General features: G+C 35.9%; 1 pseudogene; it reads right to left on the bottom strand.

Moving 5' to 3' along the window:
- Nucleotides 1-14,013: 14,013 nt before the first annotated feature.
- Nucleotides 14,014-16,615, bottom strand: LOC149749407 (SIN3-HDAC complex-associated factor pseudogene; annotated as a pseudogene).
- Between the last annotated feature and the right edge of the window lie 502 nt (nucleotides 16,616-17,117).

Genomic DNA, 17,117 nt, shown 5'->3' with positions numbered 1-17,117 from the left:
ACACCATTGTAAAGCAATTATACTCCAATAAAGATGTTAAAAAAAGAATGTAATAAAATATATATTTTCATAATTTAAATCCTTGAAGCAGTAAAAATCATGAAATGCCTGAGAAATTAATTTAACCATGGACACTCAAGCCCTATTTAGAGAAAACTTGAATAAAAGATCATAGAAGATGATCTAAATAATGGAGAGATATTCCATGATTCTGTATAAAACATTTAGTATTAAAATGATATAAATTCTTCCTAAATTTATCTATGTATTCAATATAATCCCAATTAAATTCTAGTTGAGTTTCTTGAAAAACTCAATAAACTTAAATTTATTTGCAAGGATAGAGGTCAATGAAGAGCTTAGCCAGTGTCATAAAAAAGGAGTAATTCATACAATGATGCCATTGTTCTAAAGGTAGTGTGATTAGTACAAAAACACATAAACTTTGTCCCAGCTTGGCACGGACATACATACACTACCAAACGTAAAACAGATAGCTAGTGGGAAGCAGCCACATAGCGCAGGGAGATCAGCTCAGTGCTTTGTGACCACCTAGAGGGGTGGGATAGGGAGGGAGATGCAAGAGGGAAGAGATATGGGGACATATGTATATGTATAACTGATTCACTTTGTTATAAAGCAGAAGCTGACACACCATTGTAAAGCAGTTATACTCTAATAAAGATGTTTAAAAAAAAAACAATATAAACTACCAATGCAACAGAACAGAGAGTTCAGAGACTGGCCTATATATTTATATAACAACTTATATCACAAGTGTGGTCCCCTGAAGGATCATCACCTAACTCTATGGAGAAAAATAAAAATTGATCCTGATCTTATATATATAGGTGATCTTAGATGGATCAAAGACCTAAATATAAAAGGCAAACTATTAAGTTCTTCTGAAGCCAGGGAAGTGAAGGTCTTATTAATTAAAACTGAAAACATACAAATCATAAGGCAAAAATATTGATGCAGCTTTTTACATCAAAATTAAGAATTTCTGCTAAAAAAACAAATACCATGAACAAGGTTTCTGGAGTGGTAACAAAAGGAAAGAATATTTTTGCAATAGTTGAAAACCGAGAAAAACAAAAGATGATCAAAATCAATTAAAAGGAATTGCTCCATCTCTAACTGGCTTATTTCACTTAGCATAATGTCCTTAAGGTTCATCCATATTGTCCCATATTATAGAATTAAGGTTCATCCATATTGTCCCATATTACAGAATACATGCAATATACGAAACTTCTAGCCCTTTAGATTCTCCCTCTCACTCTGTCTGTCTCTCTCTCTCTACTTCTCTCTCTGTCTCTGTCTTTCTCTCTCTTTTCATTTTTCATGTAGCGCTTCCAAACACAGAATTCCCTTTTAGGAACTTGTGGAAATGTGAATGACATAGAGGCAACATATAACTAGAAGTTTTTGTTTTCTCAGAAGGATTACAGAAAAGGTCTCTTTATCTTTTATTACACCCCAGCACCCTTAAATGATGATGCGCCTCAGTATTTTTCTCTACATAGCTCTTAATTTTTTTCTTTGTAAAGTGATTTACAGGTTACTAAGCAATTTCACCTACATTGTGATCTTTTTTACTCTTAATACAGTATAGCTGATTTAACAAATAGTTACAAGTGTTCACTATCATTTGCCTTTTGCATATGAAAACAGACCTTCAACGTTTGCAGTAGCTGTACTTCAAAAATTTCAGTGTGTACATGACAATAATTTACTACAGCATATATTGTAATTTTCCCCATAGAACTTTTTTCTGGTTAGTATCTCTCTTTGGGAAGCTTATGATTCTCTGCATTTTAATCACCATCATGAGCAGCTGACTCTCCTGCAGAGGAGATTTTTAATAAAGAACAATTTTTTATGATGGCAAGTGGGTAACAACAAAACTGTTGTAGAGTTTGAGATGCTGTGTATTCAATTAGCTTTACTCACTAGCTTAATGTCTCACTCCTACACAAAAGACTCATCATGTACAAACTGGGCAAAACTACTGATAAATTGATAAGTGGCATGAACCTTCCGGATTGCTTAGAAATACTCAATGTGATAAATGTTGCATTGAGAATGACAAGCTCCAGCTATATGTCAAAGCAAGAACTGAATTACAGTTGCTGGGAACTACTTTCATGTTTGTAGTGTTTATCTGAAGTCGATGTTGACAGGAACATGGTATTTTGTGGGGCTTTAGAGATCTTGATAACAAGAAAATATTCCTTATGGAGTTACCAGAGCAAAGAACTGGTTTCTACCTTAGCTCTGTGGTTCTGATGCTATGCCTTTTATGGCCCCAATAGTAGTTGGGCTGTGAGTAATTTCTGAAGGAAACTCTGGAGGTTTGCTTGTGCTTTGGAGGTATGGCTTGAGTGCTTTAGAATTTAATGAAGTATTTCTCTGAAGCTATCAAGAGCCCTAGTATGGTGAACTTTTCTGCCAACTGAGACTTCATTTAACATTAATCAGAGATAGCGCACTGGGGGCACAGTAGGTTTTGAGGTAAAAATCTCAAATAACTGATGTCTTTGTGCAAAGAGTTAGATTGATTGCCTAGAGGCTCCGAACCTTTGTGAACCAAGTAAATAGATAAATCAGTTTCCACCATTTAAACCTGTTTGACACAAATCCCTAGGTGTGATATGTGCAATTTGCATCGAAACATAAAAGTCATAGAATTGTGACTCATTCTTCTTACCTACCCACTTCAGAGTTAGTGGTTCAGTTTTGTTTGTTTGTTCTGTTTTGCTTTATTTTGTTTTTGTAAGCCTAAAGAGCAACTGTAACTCAGATGAAGGGTACAGCTGTTTAAGTTTACTAATAAATTGTTCAAGAACTAAATAGGTATTGTAGTATTTTCAAGCTATTTTTTACAAAGACTCTTTAGAGATGTTACGATTTTCATAGCATATTGTTACAGAGTTGTGATGGGTGACTCAAAGTTAAAAATAAATTTGGTCTAGTGCATTAAGCTCTATTTTTTGCTAATTATCCTAAGCTGGGTGTCAGTCCATATCATTACAAGTGAAAGTCTAAAACACAGAATAAATTTTAAGAGTAGATAGTATTATTGCACACAGGAAGGAGATATAGAGTCCCTGCAATAGCTCCATGAATTAAAAAGAAAGTATATTATTTTTCCTTGGAAGAGCTTAAATTTTCAGTCTGCTGTTAGAATCAAAGAACTACAGAACTGCAAGGGACCTTCTGGATCATTAGTCAATGCCTTATTTTGGAGAGGAGAAAACTGAGGCTTAGAGAGGCTTGGTAGGCTAGGTGGCTCATGCAAGGTCAGAGCTTGCTAATGGCAGAGCTGACCCTGATTCCAAGTCTATCAAGTCTTAAATAACGCTTTAATTTCTTTGGCAGAATTTCTGACATTATAAAATTGCCCTATTCTTCTGCTAGGCTAATGAAAACTGCTTCAGAATGATTTTCTGGTTGTCTAAGTCTTTTTATTTTCCCCCTCCACTCCAAATGTCAGTCCCAACCTCATTTCCCTGCCTCTGCCCCTCCCAGAATCTCTGATAGATCCTTCTGCAGGCCCAGACCTACCTGATTTCCTGGCTAGAGCTAAATGAGGTAGGATGTGTAGTGCAGTTCTCTTTATCTTCTACCTTCATCTTGGGACACTTTGGCTTAAATCATCATCCCCAAACTGGTTATTTCCTCTTGGAAGATACCATATGAGATCTTATCTTCTACACAGAGTAAAACTTAATGAATGAAATGAATAATCCATCATGAGTTCATTTATTCAGTGAATATTTATTAATTACCATAGGCTAGGCATTGTGCTAGAAAGTGGGAATACAAAGGTGAGTAAGCCATGGCACCTGTCTGCAAGGATTTGGCAGTCTAGTTACAGGAGTTATAATGTTGTATGTGTCTCCTGGAGACACAAGTGAGGCTCGCCTGGTGCAAATTACTTCCCTTGTACTAGGAAGCCCTTGAATTGCCTTTTGATTTATACACCAAATGTTCCATGCTAACTTAAAAAAAATTTTATTTAATAAAATTTACATGGCACTTACCATGTGCCAGGCACTGTTCCAAGAACTTTACGATATTAATGCTTTAAATCCTCAGTCAGTCCTAACAGGTAGGTTCTATTGTTATTCCCACTTAAATCTGGAAGCCCCAGATCTTCTCTTAAACCTTCCCCTTTTCCTTGGTGAGTATCAGCACTATCCACTCAGCTCCCCAATCAGAATCAGCAGTCTACACAAGTGGACACACACTGAAATCAGCTGGGGGAACTTTAAAAAATCCTGATGCCTATGAAAAAATGCTCATGATCACTAATTATTAGGGAAATGAAAATCAAAACTACAATGAGGTACCGCCTCACACCAGTCGGAATGGCCACCATTAAAAAGTCTACAAATAACAAATGCTGGAGAGGGTGTAGAGAAAAGGGAACCCTCCTACACTGTTGGTGGGGATGTAAGTTGGTGCAGCCACTATGGAGAACAGTATGGAGGTTCCTCAAAAAACTAAAAACATAGATACCATATGATCCAGCAATTCCACTCCTGGGCATGTATCCGGACAAAACTATAATTCAGGGCTTCCCTGCTGGCACAGTGGTTGAGAGTCCGCCTGCCAATGCAGGGGACACAGGTTCGTGTCCCGGTCTGGGAAGATCCCACATGCCGCGGAGCGGCTGGGCCCGTGAGCCATGGCCGCTGAGCCTGCGCGTCCGAGCCTGTGCTCCACAACGGGAGAGGCCACAACAGTGAGAGGCCCACGTACCACAAAAAAAAAAACAAAACAAAACAAAACTATAATTCAAAAAGATACATGTAACCCAATGTTCATAGAGCACTGTTTACAATAGCCAAGACATGGAAACAACCTAAATGTTCATCAACAGATGAATGGATAAAGAAGATGTGGTATATAAACAATGGAATACTACTCAGCCATAAAAAAGAATGAAATAATGCCATTTGCAGCAACGTGGATGAAACTAGAGATTATCATACTAAGTGAATAAAGTCAGAAAGAGAAAGACAAATACCATATGATATCACTTATATGTGGAATCTGAAATATGACACAAATGAACCTATCTATGAAACAGAAACAGGATCACAGACATAGAGAAGAGATTGGTGGTTGCCAACGGGATGGGGGAGGGGAGAGGGCAGGAGTGGGAGGTTGAGGCTAGCAGATGTAAGCTATTATATACAGAATGGATAAACAACAAGTTCCTACTGTATAGCACAGAGAACTATATTCAATATCCTACAATAAACCATAATGGAAAAGAATATTAAAAAAAAGAATGTATATATATGTATAACTGAATCACTTTGTCGTACAGCAGTAATTAACACAACATTGTAAATCAACTATACTTAAGTTAAAAAAAAAAAAAAATATATATATATATATATATATATATATAAATCCTGATGTCTAGGTTACAGTCTGGCCCAATGAAACCAGAATCTCTGGGGTGGGAATTTTCTTTTTCTAAGCTCCCTAGGCAATTCCCCAATGCAGCTAATTTTGAGAAGCAACCGCTGCAAGTGCTTTTCAAACTGTGGCATGCATCGGAATTGCCTGCAGGGCTTATTAAACATAGATTGCTGGGCTCCATATCCAGAGTTTATTTGGGAGGTCTGGAGTGAGGCCAAAGAATTTACATTTCTTAAAAGTTCCCAGGGGATGCTGCTGCTGCTGTTCCAGGTACTCTGCTTTAAGAACCACTAACTCTTTTTCTTACTCCATTTCCCTCTTTCTGCTCATTCACAAAGTCTCCTGAATCCTACCTTCTAAATATCCTCACATACAACTTTCCCGTCCATTCACCTGTCTTCGTCCTAATTTTCCCCTCTTGAAATATCTTTCTTCCAGTGTTCTTGTTTCCAGCCTCACCCATTCCAATCCATTTCCACTACTGCCAAAGTAATCCTTCTAAAAATATGTGTATTATGTGACCATGACTCTACGAATTTGAAACATTAATTTGGAGTATGTAATCTAATGACTCTCATTTACAGTCAACTGTGCTGCTACTACTTATTTCCTATTCTACTCAACTTTTCTTACTCTTGAACCCTGAGAAAATCTTAGCACCTCTTTTCCATCTTGCATAGCATTGAGTTTTTGCCTCTGTCATGGCATTCGTTATATCATACAGTCATTCTTTAGACAGAGGTCTTCTCTTCTTCACTGGGCACTAAAGGAGGGGATGGTATGGTATCTTACTCATCATTGTATACGAAGGATTTCGAACAGTTCTTGGAAAAAGGAAGAATCAGAAATATCTGCTGAGTTACTGGGTTGCATCTTTCAAATAATTTACCCCAAGTTCCTCCTATATCTTTTGAACAGTTTTTTTAGTGAGGGCTTAACTAAACAGAAATTTATATGTTTAATCATTACCAATGTAATTATCACTTTAGGGCTGTTTCCTGATACAGACTGCCTTCTGAAAGAAATTAAGGGCTTTTGAAATCTTAGCCATGTAATAAAAAAGTCGACATTTTTTCCAGAACAGAATATTTTGAGCCGTTATATGAAAAAAATTTAAAATATTATGTTTTGGTTTTCTTCATTGTAGTCAGACACTTTTATATGTGCATGGCAGAGTAAACTGTGGTCTTTCAAAAATATATTTATCATTTTAGGCATATAATTCAAAAACTTATCCTATAACTTGGATGGTGAAATTTTACTCAGTTTATATAAATTGTGAGATATTGATACATTCTCAAATTGACATTAGAAGGAAGATAATAATGTATATTTTAAAGAACTCTACTTAAAACTAAATATTAATTATTGTGCGATCTGACTAAAATTAATCACCATAACATATACTCTAAATCTTTTCATAAAAATTTAGTTTGGATTTAGGGTGTAACTTAAATGTTACTGGTATTACCCTATCAGTACTGAATCCTTAGTTTATATAAAGCCAAGTACTAGGCTTAAAGCAGAAGTTTCCTGTTTTCTCCATATGGTGGATTTTTTTTTTTTTTTTTTTTGCTACCCAGCCTCTGTTCTTTTACCTGTGGTGAAACATACCAATTTTCCCTTTTGTTTTGGGCAATTACTTCTCCTCTATTTTGTACAGTGATGATGCTTCTGGCATAATCTCAATTTACCCCATACCCAGGAAGATTCTACTTTGTCTTTTCAGCAGCACTCACTTTGGATGCTACAATGGTCAAACATATAATAATAGTAACCATTATTTATTGGACAACTTTGATTTGCAAGACAATGGCTAGGAACTTTTTGTGTTATCTGTGACTTCATATCAAAACTGTAAGGCAGGGGTTATAGCAATGTTCTTTCCTTTTGATAACTTTTAACATGTTTAGAATTGTGATCCTAACCACAAAAATTCATCCAAAAAGGATGTCATCAAGGTCAACAGGTTTTTTTAAAATTTTATGGAAATTTGTATATGTTAAAAGTAGAGAAAATAGAATAAGGAATCCCCATTATCCACCTTCAACAAACTCATGGTCAAATTTCTTTGATCTATGTTCCACCAGTTCTTTCCAGATTATTTTGAAAGAAATTCCAAATATCATGTCTTTCCATCTGTAAATACTTTAGTATGTATATCTCAAGGATAAATATTACTTTTTTAAACATAACCTTAATACCATTATCACGCCTAAAAATATTTGCAAAAAGTCCTATCACATCGAGTTTATAGACTGGACTTACGTTTTTCCAGTTGCCCAATTTTCTCTCTCTCTCTCCCCCAGCCCCACCAAATCTGTTTCTCTCTCCTTTTCTTTCTTTTTAGCAGATTGTTTAATCAGGATCCAAATAAGATTAGGTTAGCGTTTAGATTAGTTGCTGTCTCTTAAGTATCTCTTCAACTATAGGTTCTCCTTCAATCTTTTTCTTTTCTTGAAATTTGTTTGTTGAAGAAATGCATTGTTTTTCCAGTCTGGATTTGGTAGATCAGACTGCTTCCTGTGCTGTCAATTTGTAAGTTTCCTCTGTCCTCTGTGAACTGGAAGTTAGATTTAGAGGTTTGATAAGACTCAGGTTCACTTTTTTTTTTTTTTTTTGAAAAATACTGCATAGTTGATGTATACTTCCATCAGGAGACATATAATGTCTGGTTTCCTCCCTTTTTGTGATGTTGTGAGCCACTGATGATCATTCCCCAGATCCATTAATGCATTAGAGGCTAAGAAATTCTGTCAACTCATTTTCATTTGTTAGCTCCCTCATCAACTATTGAGTTATCCTGAGGTACAGTATGTTTTAACAGCATAACAGATTTTTTATTCTTTTCCTTTGTTAACAGTTTTCAAAATAATGATTGAAACCCTAAGATCCTCCTAAGGTGACCAATTATTATTATCTTTAAAATATTATTATGAATTTATGGGTATACATTTTAAAATTATTTTCTATTAGTTGCAGTTTTCTTTATTGATACTCAAATCTTCTTAACTTTGGCTAGTGAGAGCTTCTTAAAGTTGGTCCTTAAGTCCTTTTGACACAACTCCAGTAGCTGATAGTTTCCTAGCATATTGGTATGGCAAGAAATAATATTCTAGACTCACCTTGTATGTTTTCACCCTGGGTCTGGCAATGAATTGTTTTTTAGTAAAGGTAAGTTTTATTGTCAGCTTGAAGTGACTAAGGAAAGTCATTTAATAGATCATCCTGCCATACAAGTGCTCAAAGAACATTTGATGAAGGTAGAACTGAAGGCTCTCTTTTAAACCAACATTTGCCAAAGTCAGCTACTGAGGGAATGATAGTATCTCCTGGTTGTATTCTTTGGACTGATTTGACACCTTTAAGGGCTCCATTTACGTCCATGGATAAGACCACGGACAACTGAAAAAACTGTCCATGGTTCTACCTACTGGGTCTTTATCAGGCTCATCTTCTTATCTGTCTTCTTCATATATTTACCTCTATTTACAGACCTAGTGCCTTGTAACCATTTTCATCTCTGTGCTTGGTCTCTTTGGGATTGACTGTCTGTGAGGATAGTTTATATGGCTCTTGAGCTGCCCTCCTCCATGGAAGCTTGCCTCCACTTCTGCCTAGGATCCTTCCTGCACAAGGTAGGCTTGGCCCTACCTTACTCCTCATTTAAGCTCATCTCCCAGAACCCCAGCCTAGATAGACTTCTGTTCTCTCTTATTCTTACAGAGGAGTTTGAACTTTTGTCAACACTATGAAATAATAGGTAGTATACCTGAAAAGATGATTATCACACGATTTTGCTAGTTTTTTTGTGTGTGTGTGTGAGAAAGGAAAAACGAAAAACTAAAACTAAAAACTAAAACTAAAAACTAAAAACTAAAAACTAAAAAAACTAAAAACCTGGACTAAAAACCTTTAATTGGGTATTTTTAAAGAGTAATTTTTAAAATAGAAAAAAGAAGGAAATACCCTAAATTTAAAAACCTCTGATTTATTTACCACTTTTAAAGAAGAGGTGCTGCATGTGACTAAATCTACTGTTGAGAGTTTGCACTGTATTCCACTGTTTGTTTACTGTACACAAGGATGGACAAAAAATTTATCATTGCCTCACTTCAGATGCATCTGTGGAATCATTTCCTAAGTATGGCTGACCCTTGAACAACATGGGTTTGAACAGTGTGGGTCTACTTATATGCGGATTTTTTTCAATAAATATATCGGAAAATATTCTGGAGACTTGTGACAGTTTGAAAATACTCTCAGATAAACCGTGTAGCCTTGAAATGCTGAAAAAATTAAGAAAAAGATATGATATGAATGCATGAAATCTATGTAGATACTATTCTACCATTTATCACCATAAAATATACACAACTCTATTATAAAATGTTAAAATTTATCAAAACTTATGCACACAGACCGTACATGTAAACAAACATAAAGATTCAGTATTAAATCGTAGCTTCATAAAACTGTAGTACACACCATCCTACTGTAATAATTCTGTAGCCACCTCCTGTTGCTATTGCAGACAGCACAAGTGTTGCAAGTATTTGCTTAAAACACTTTGTGATGCTAATCGTCTCCACATGAGTTCACCTCTCCAGGAAATTTCATATTGCAGTGAACTCTCGAGGTTCTTGCGTATTTTTCATTGTGTTTAGTACAATACCATAACTTTAAATAACACCATGGTACCCATACGAAGTGCCTCTAGTGATGCTGGAAGTGCTCCCAAGAAGCAAAGTCATGACATGACAAGAAAAAAAGTTCAGTTGTTTAATAGGTACTGCAGATTGAGGTCTGAAATGGTGGTTGCCCACCATTCTAAGATAAACAAATCCAGCATAAGGACACGTTTAAAAAAAAAAAAAGGAAATTCATGAAACTGTCACTGCAGCTAGGACAGCAGGCATGAAAACCTTGCACTTTTCATGAAATACCTTTTTACCTCTTATTGAAAATGCAGCTTTTATGTGGGTGCAGGATTGCTATAAGAAAGTCATACCTGTAGACTCTAATATAATTCAAGAGAAAGTGAAGTCATTATATGATAACTTAAAAGAAAAGGAAGGTGAAGGATCTAAAACTGGAGAATTTAATGCAAGCAAAGGATGGTTTGATAATTTTAGAAAGTGGTTTGGCTTTAAAAATGTCAAGATAACAGAAGCAGCAGCTTCTGCTGACCAAGAGGCAGCAGCCGAGTTCCCAGACACAATTAAGAAAACTATTGAGGAGAAAGGATACCTGCCTGAACAGGTTTTTAATGCAGACAAAAGTGTCTTATTCTGGGAAAAAAAGTCACAAAATGCATTTATTATTAAGGAGGAGAAGCTAGCACCAGGATTTAAGGCAGGAAGGGGTAGGCTAACTCTACTGACCTATGCAAATGCAGTAGCCGGGCTTATGATCAGGACTACCTTCATCTATAAAGCTGCAAACTCCTGAGCCTGGAAGGAAAAAGACAAATACCAGCTGCCAGTCTTTTGATTTTACAACAAGAAGGCCTGAACAACAAGATCCATTTTTCTGGATTTATTCTATCAATGCTTTGTCTCTGAAGTCAGGGAGTACCGTATCAGTAAGGGACTGTGTTTTAAAGTTCTTTCAATATTGAACAATGCCCCTGGCGACCCAGAACACCATGAGTTCAAGACCAAAGGCATCAAAGTGGTCTACTTGTCCCCAAACGCAACATCTCTAAATTTAGCCTGTAGGTCAGGGGGTCATAAGGACCTTTAAGGCTCATTACACATGGTACACTATGGAAGGGATTGTCGATGCAATGGAAGAGAACCTCAACAGAGAGAACAACATAAAAGTCTGGAAAGATTACACCACTGAAGATGCCGCTGTTGTAATAGAAAAAGCCATGAAAGCCATTAAGCCTAAAACAATAAATTCCTGCTGGAGAAAATTATGTCCATATGTTGTGCATGACTTCACAAGATTTATGACAGAGCCAATCAAGGAAATCATGAAAAAGATTACGGATATGGTTAAAAAAAAAAAAAAAGATGAGGGTGAAAGGTTTCAAGATATGGCTCTTGGAGAAATTCAAGAGCTAATAGACACCACACCAGAGAAATGAACAGAAGACCACTTGATGGAGATTAGTGCTTCTGAACCAGTGCCAGATGATAAGAAAGAAGATGTAGAAGAAGCAGTGCCAGAAAAAAAAATTGATGTTAGACAATCTGGCAGAAGGGTTTTGATTGTTCAAGACTCCTTTTGACTTCTTTTATGACAGGGACCCTTCTATGATATGGGCATTGAAACCAAAGGAAATGGTGGAAGAAGAATTGGTACCATATAGCAACATTTTTAGAGAAATGAAAAAGCAAAAATTCAGGTGGAAATTATGATGTATTTCCATAAAGTTACACTGAGTGTACCTGCCTCTTCTGCCTTCCCTTCCACTTCCTCTCCGTCTTCTGCTTCTGCTACCCTGGAGGCAGTAAGACCAACCCCTCCGCTTCCTCTTCTCCCTCAGCCTATTCAATGTGAAGGCAACAAGGATGAAGACCTTAATGATGATTCACTTCCCCTTAATGCACACTAAATAATCATCATGCTGTATAGTTCATAAACTTATGTGTTGTGTTTGTGTGTGAGTGTGAAAATGTAATAACTACATGGCAAGAACTGTATGAGATGTTTATGTGTCATTATCATCATGCCTAAGTATTCATTGTGTAGAGCACCGTGTGCAAGATTTGTATTGAGGTGGACAGTCTATCCTTACATAGGCATACGGCGAGTGCTATTTACTATACACTTAATAATGCGTAGGTTTCCTTACTGTTTTATAATTTGCTTTCAAAGAATTACATTACTGTACAGTATGCCCCTCTCTCTCATAATTGGAGAAACTATGTATTAGCCTATCATCAGTGGTAAGTGGTTTTTTAAAAAAAATGTAACAATTTTTCCAATATTGTATTATGAATATGACTGTAATATTATACGCCATAACATTTTTATAACAATTCATCCATTAGTGTGTAAGCTAGGCTACCATGAGGCAATCGTATCAGTTATACTAGGCTACCATAAAGCCATCATACTGCTGCTTCTTCATTATCAAGGCATGAATTGTTTTACCTGAAAATATGAATACCTTTATCACACCATCTTTTCATTTCTAATGTCTAGTGTTAGTAATACATCTAACATCTATAGTGCTTTGTATTCGATAAGACAATATTGATGTAGGTACTGACAGACAAGATGATATCTTGTAAACAGATGACAAATTTATGGTATCCATAATTACAGTACAGTGCTGTAAATGTATGTATTTTCTCTTCCTCATGATTTTCTTAATAACATTTCTTTTCTCTAGCTTACTTTATTGTAAGAATACAGTATATAATACATATAACACACAAAATATGTGTTAATTGATGATTCATATTATCGGTAAGGCTTCCAGTCAACAGTAGGCTATTAGCAGTTAAGTTTTTGGGGAGTCAAAAGTCATGCACAAATTTTCAACTGTGCTGGGGTTAGTGCCCCTTACCCCTGCATTATTCAAGGGTCAACTGTATATTATTCTTCATTTATTGTGGATTCCATATCTCTTAAGTGAGCTTGGTTGCCTAAAAATATTAAGAAGCCACATGATAATGATATAGTCAGCTGTATAAGATATCTCAAATTTGTGATTAATTCTCTGTAATAGAATTTATAAGCAATAAGGTAAATTTACAAAGAAATGGTAGAAGAATCTGAGAAGAGATGTTGAGAAAAGGAATGATATCATAGCTAAGAAGACTCACAAATCATGGAATTGTCCTGTCAATGCTTCAAATTCTAAAGGTAGATTCAACAACAACAACATCAATCATGTAATGATTATTTATTATGTCAGTCACTATTAACTGCCCTACTTACTTACTGTATTTAATTTTCACAGAGGCCCAGAAGTTAGTAGGTACTCCCCCATTGCAGGTAAGAATAAAGTCTCAGAGAGATTAATTACTATGTGCTGAATCACTTAACTAATTAGTACTGGAACAGAAATTAAAAATCATATCTCTTTGAGTGGAAGGTTCATGGTCTTTCCATTAACACTACACGACCTGGAAATTGCCTTAAGAGGGTAAAAATGTACTTATTTTTTTTTCTAGTAAGACTAAATTTATTCAATACCCTAGTAAAAGTTTTGATTATAAGTATCCAACAGTATAAAAAGTACAAAACAGATTTGTAGATTTCTAATATATTAATACAAAGTGCATGACTACATACAGTACATCCTACAGGCAAAGAGAGGTGGAAGGGGAAAAAGAAGACTGTGGTTGAGGTCTAGTAATAAATAAATAAATACAGAAGTAGAGATGATCCATATTATAGTATATTCTACCACCAATACTGCAGCCAAAATGTACAAAAAAAAAAGAGAGGAAAAAAAAACACTTCAAAATAACTCAGGAGGAAGATGATAATGGCTGGGATTCTTGTAATACACCTCAAAGTCTGTGGGAGAGCTGACCCAACTCACTATGTAGTCTGTGCATATGGTGGCTTGTAGTTTTTTCCAAAGGAAGAAATATAAAATTTTAAGTTTAGATTAAGAACTATAAGGTACCCATAAAAATTGGCTCACTCCTTCTTGTTATTTATACTATCCAATCTTTAAAATCCAGTTTTAAAAATAAGCACTGGGTCATGTTATTACAAGGTAGGCAAATGATCCTCCCGCATTATGAACAGTCTGAACTGGTGATATATTCTTCCTGAACTTTTAGAAAAGAGGCAATAGATAGTACTTTGGTTTGGGTTCAAGTAAAAGGCTTTTAATGAAGGTTTTACAATTGAAGAGCTCCACATTTAGGATGTATCATCTAACACCTCAATGTTCAGAAAGCCTGACTAAAAGAAACCTAACCAAAACCAACCCACTTAGCATTAACACACACATCTTTTCTTTTAGTAGAATTTTACTTTAATATAGAATGAAAAACAAAAAACAAAAGCCCAAAACCCAAAACCCTAATAGGTTAAAACAAGTCAAACAACCATTCTACACAGATAAAACCTTCAGAAAGGTCAACCGAAGTAATCCAGAGCTAAAACTGAATTGTGCAGATTTTCATTGAAGTCACCAGTCATGTAACATAAACAAATTATTTACACACTTGCAAGCCCTCTAAGAAATGTGCCCCAAGAAGCATTAACCTTTGTTTTTTTCATGTGCCATCCTGAAGACTTGCACATTTTATTTTTCAGATAATTTAACATTTTAATAGAGTGCATTCTCTACCAAGGGGTAATGCTTTGGTACTATTCATATAGGATTGCCTATCCTAAAGATTTGACATTTCCCCAAGAGGAACTTTGATTCTGCTTTAGAAGTTTCATATAAATTAAAAACTTTATCAAATATCAATATGGAGGGAGGTGACACAGGATGCAACATATACAGTCAAGTTACCTCTGTATATTTAGAAATTACTCCAAGATATTTGCACTAGGGAGCTTAGTCCATCCCGCTTAATAGTCAGTAGTACAGGTTTGAATCATCAGAACATTGGCAACACCTTAATATTTCAAAGTTATTAACAACTACCTCTAGGGGCAAGTCTGTTTACTGAGTTATGACAAATTTATTATAACGAAGGAAAACAAGTGTAGCCAGCCATCTTAAAAAATGCCCCAACCACTGCTTCTCAATATAGAAAGACTAAAACTACATACGTTAATCATACAACAAATCCCATCTCTGTCCCCTGAAATTCCCCTAATTTCATTCATTAGAAGGGGATTTTTTTAAAAAGCCTTAAAGAGCACTTTACAGCAGCATTCAGCTTTCCTATGAAATACTCAGCATCTTAAATATTATGTATACTTCTTTTTTTCCTTTTAGTAAGCTAGATACTGGCTTCAGACTTTGTGGAACTGGAGGGAAAATAACCCACTCAAAACTATTCTAGAAATCATCTTTTGGCAGAATAACAGGTATCCAAGTTAAAAATAGGAGGGTCATTTTGTTGGTGTTTTCCAAAATTTAACTCATTTTTTGTTCCCCTTCTACATCAACCTCAGTCACCACTCCTGAGTGGAGATGGGCAGAGGCTCTGGCCCCTGAGCCTCCGGCTTCCCAGCAGCTGCTTTCTTATTGCTGCAGCAAGGCTTGAACAGATGTGTGTCGATGAGGACTTCCCCAAAATGGCCTTTATAGATAATGCCACAGCGTATTTTCTGTCTTTTCCAGTATGTGAGATCTAAAAAGGAAAACACCGGCGTTCTATTAGAGCCAGAAGCCATCTCTGGATCTGAGCCATCATCTGACTGGTTACTATAACAAGGAGATTGAGCTGGAGAGGCACTTGAGGTGGTACTGTGAGCATCAGAATTGAGACGTTTAAATTCCTTCTGCAGTTTACTGATCTGGTTGCTTTTTATCCTGTTTCCAGATAGAGTTTTCACTTCCTTTGGTTTCAGGGTAGTCTTTAGACTGGGTCCTGCCCTTGCATCTACCACATGACTCCAGTTTTTTTTTTGATCCTGCTGGCAACTTCTTCCATCTTTTCACAGCAGGACACAGGCATTACAGATGTCTCCTGAACGAGTCTCATGTAACCCCAAACGGCTCTGGAAGTCCTTTTCATAGCGTTTACTGTCAGTGAATTGAGAACTGGAGGATTTAGCTCTGCAAATACAGCAGCCCTCTATACTTCGGTACATCTTTGGCTTGTGAAAACCAAACATCTTTTCTTCTGGGCAATAGTCTGCCAAAAGCAGACGTTCCACGTGCAATAACGTTCCCGAGGTGCGGAGTGCACGCCAAGCCAAGCCCACCTCCCAATCGCTCCCTCCTCCTCAACTGCCTTCAAAATGTACTTATTTTTAATTAACTAACCCCATCTCCTTTTCCTTTTTACTTTATGGTGCATTAAAATAAAATCTAGACTCACAGACTTAGAGAATGAACTTATGGTTACCGGGGAAGAAGGGTGGGAGGGGGAGGGATAGTTAGGGAGTTTGGGATTGACATCTACACACTGCTATATTTAAAATGGATAACCAAAAAGGACCTACTGTATAGCACAGGGAACTCTGTTCAGTATTATGTAACAACCTAAATGGGAAAAGAATTTGAAAAAGAATAGATACATGTATATGTATAACTGAATCACTTTGCTGTACACCTGAAACTAACACAACTTTGTTAATCACCTATACTCCAATATAAAATAAAAAGTTAAAAAAAAATAAAATCTAGTTTCTGATATTTATCTCACTACTTGTTAGATACTAGTATAACATGACTAGCCTTCAAAATAAATAATTTCTTTTTTTTTGCTATAATGTGTGTTTTGCTAGCAGTCAAAGAAAACATCTATTTTAATATTATATGCACATTGCTTGAGACATTATTAACTAAATTAATACATTCACACTTATCCTATGAATGTTTTCAGACCACAATGAATAACGTGCTTTTCAAATATAATACAGCAAGCTATAAAATAGGGCAAAATTATATTGAGTGAGTTATGGTGTTTAAAATCAGGATCTGCCACAGTGCCAAATAGTAAAAAGGAATGAAGCCATGTATAAAAATCATTTATCCTTTATAAATCTGGTGAAAGAGTAATGTGAGGTCTCTAAATTACCTTTGGAGAAGAGTATGTATTATCTTTGGTGATCCACCAATGAAAACA

The sequence above is a fragment of the Delphinapterus leucas genome, chromosome 4, assembly GCF_059928025.1.
Source record: "Delphinapterus leucas isolate spDelLeu-1000000601 "Yukka" chromosome 4, BTC_Dleu_Yukka2, whole genome shotgun sequence".
Taxonomy (NCBI): Eukaryota; Metazoa; Chordata; class Mammalia; order Artiodactyla; family Monodontidae; genus Delphinapterus; species Delphinapterus leucas.
Note: the sequence above shows the minus strand (reverse complement) of the source record. Positions and strands in the feature narration are given on the sequence as shown.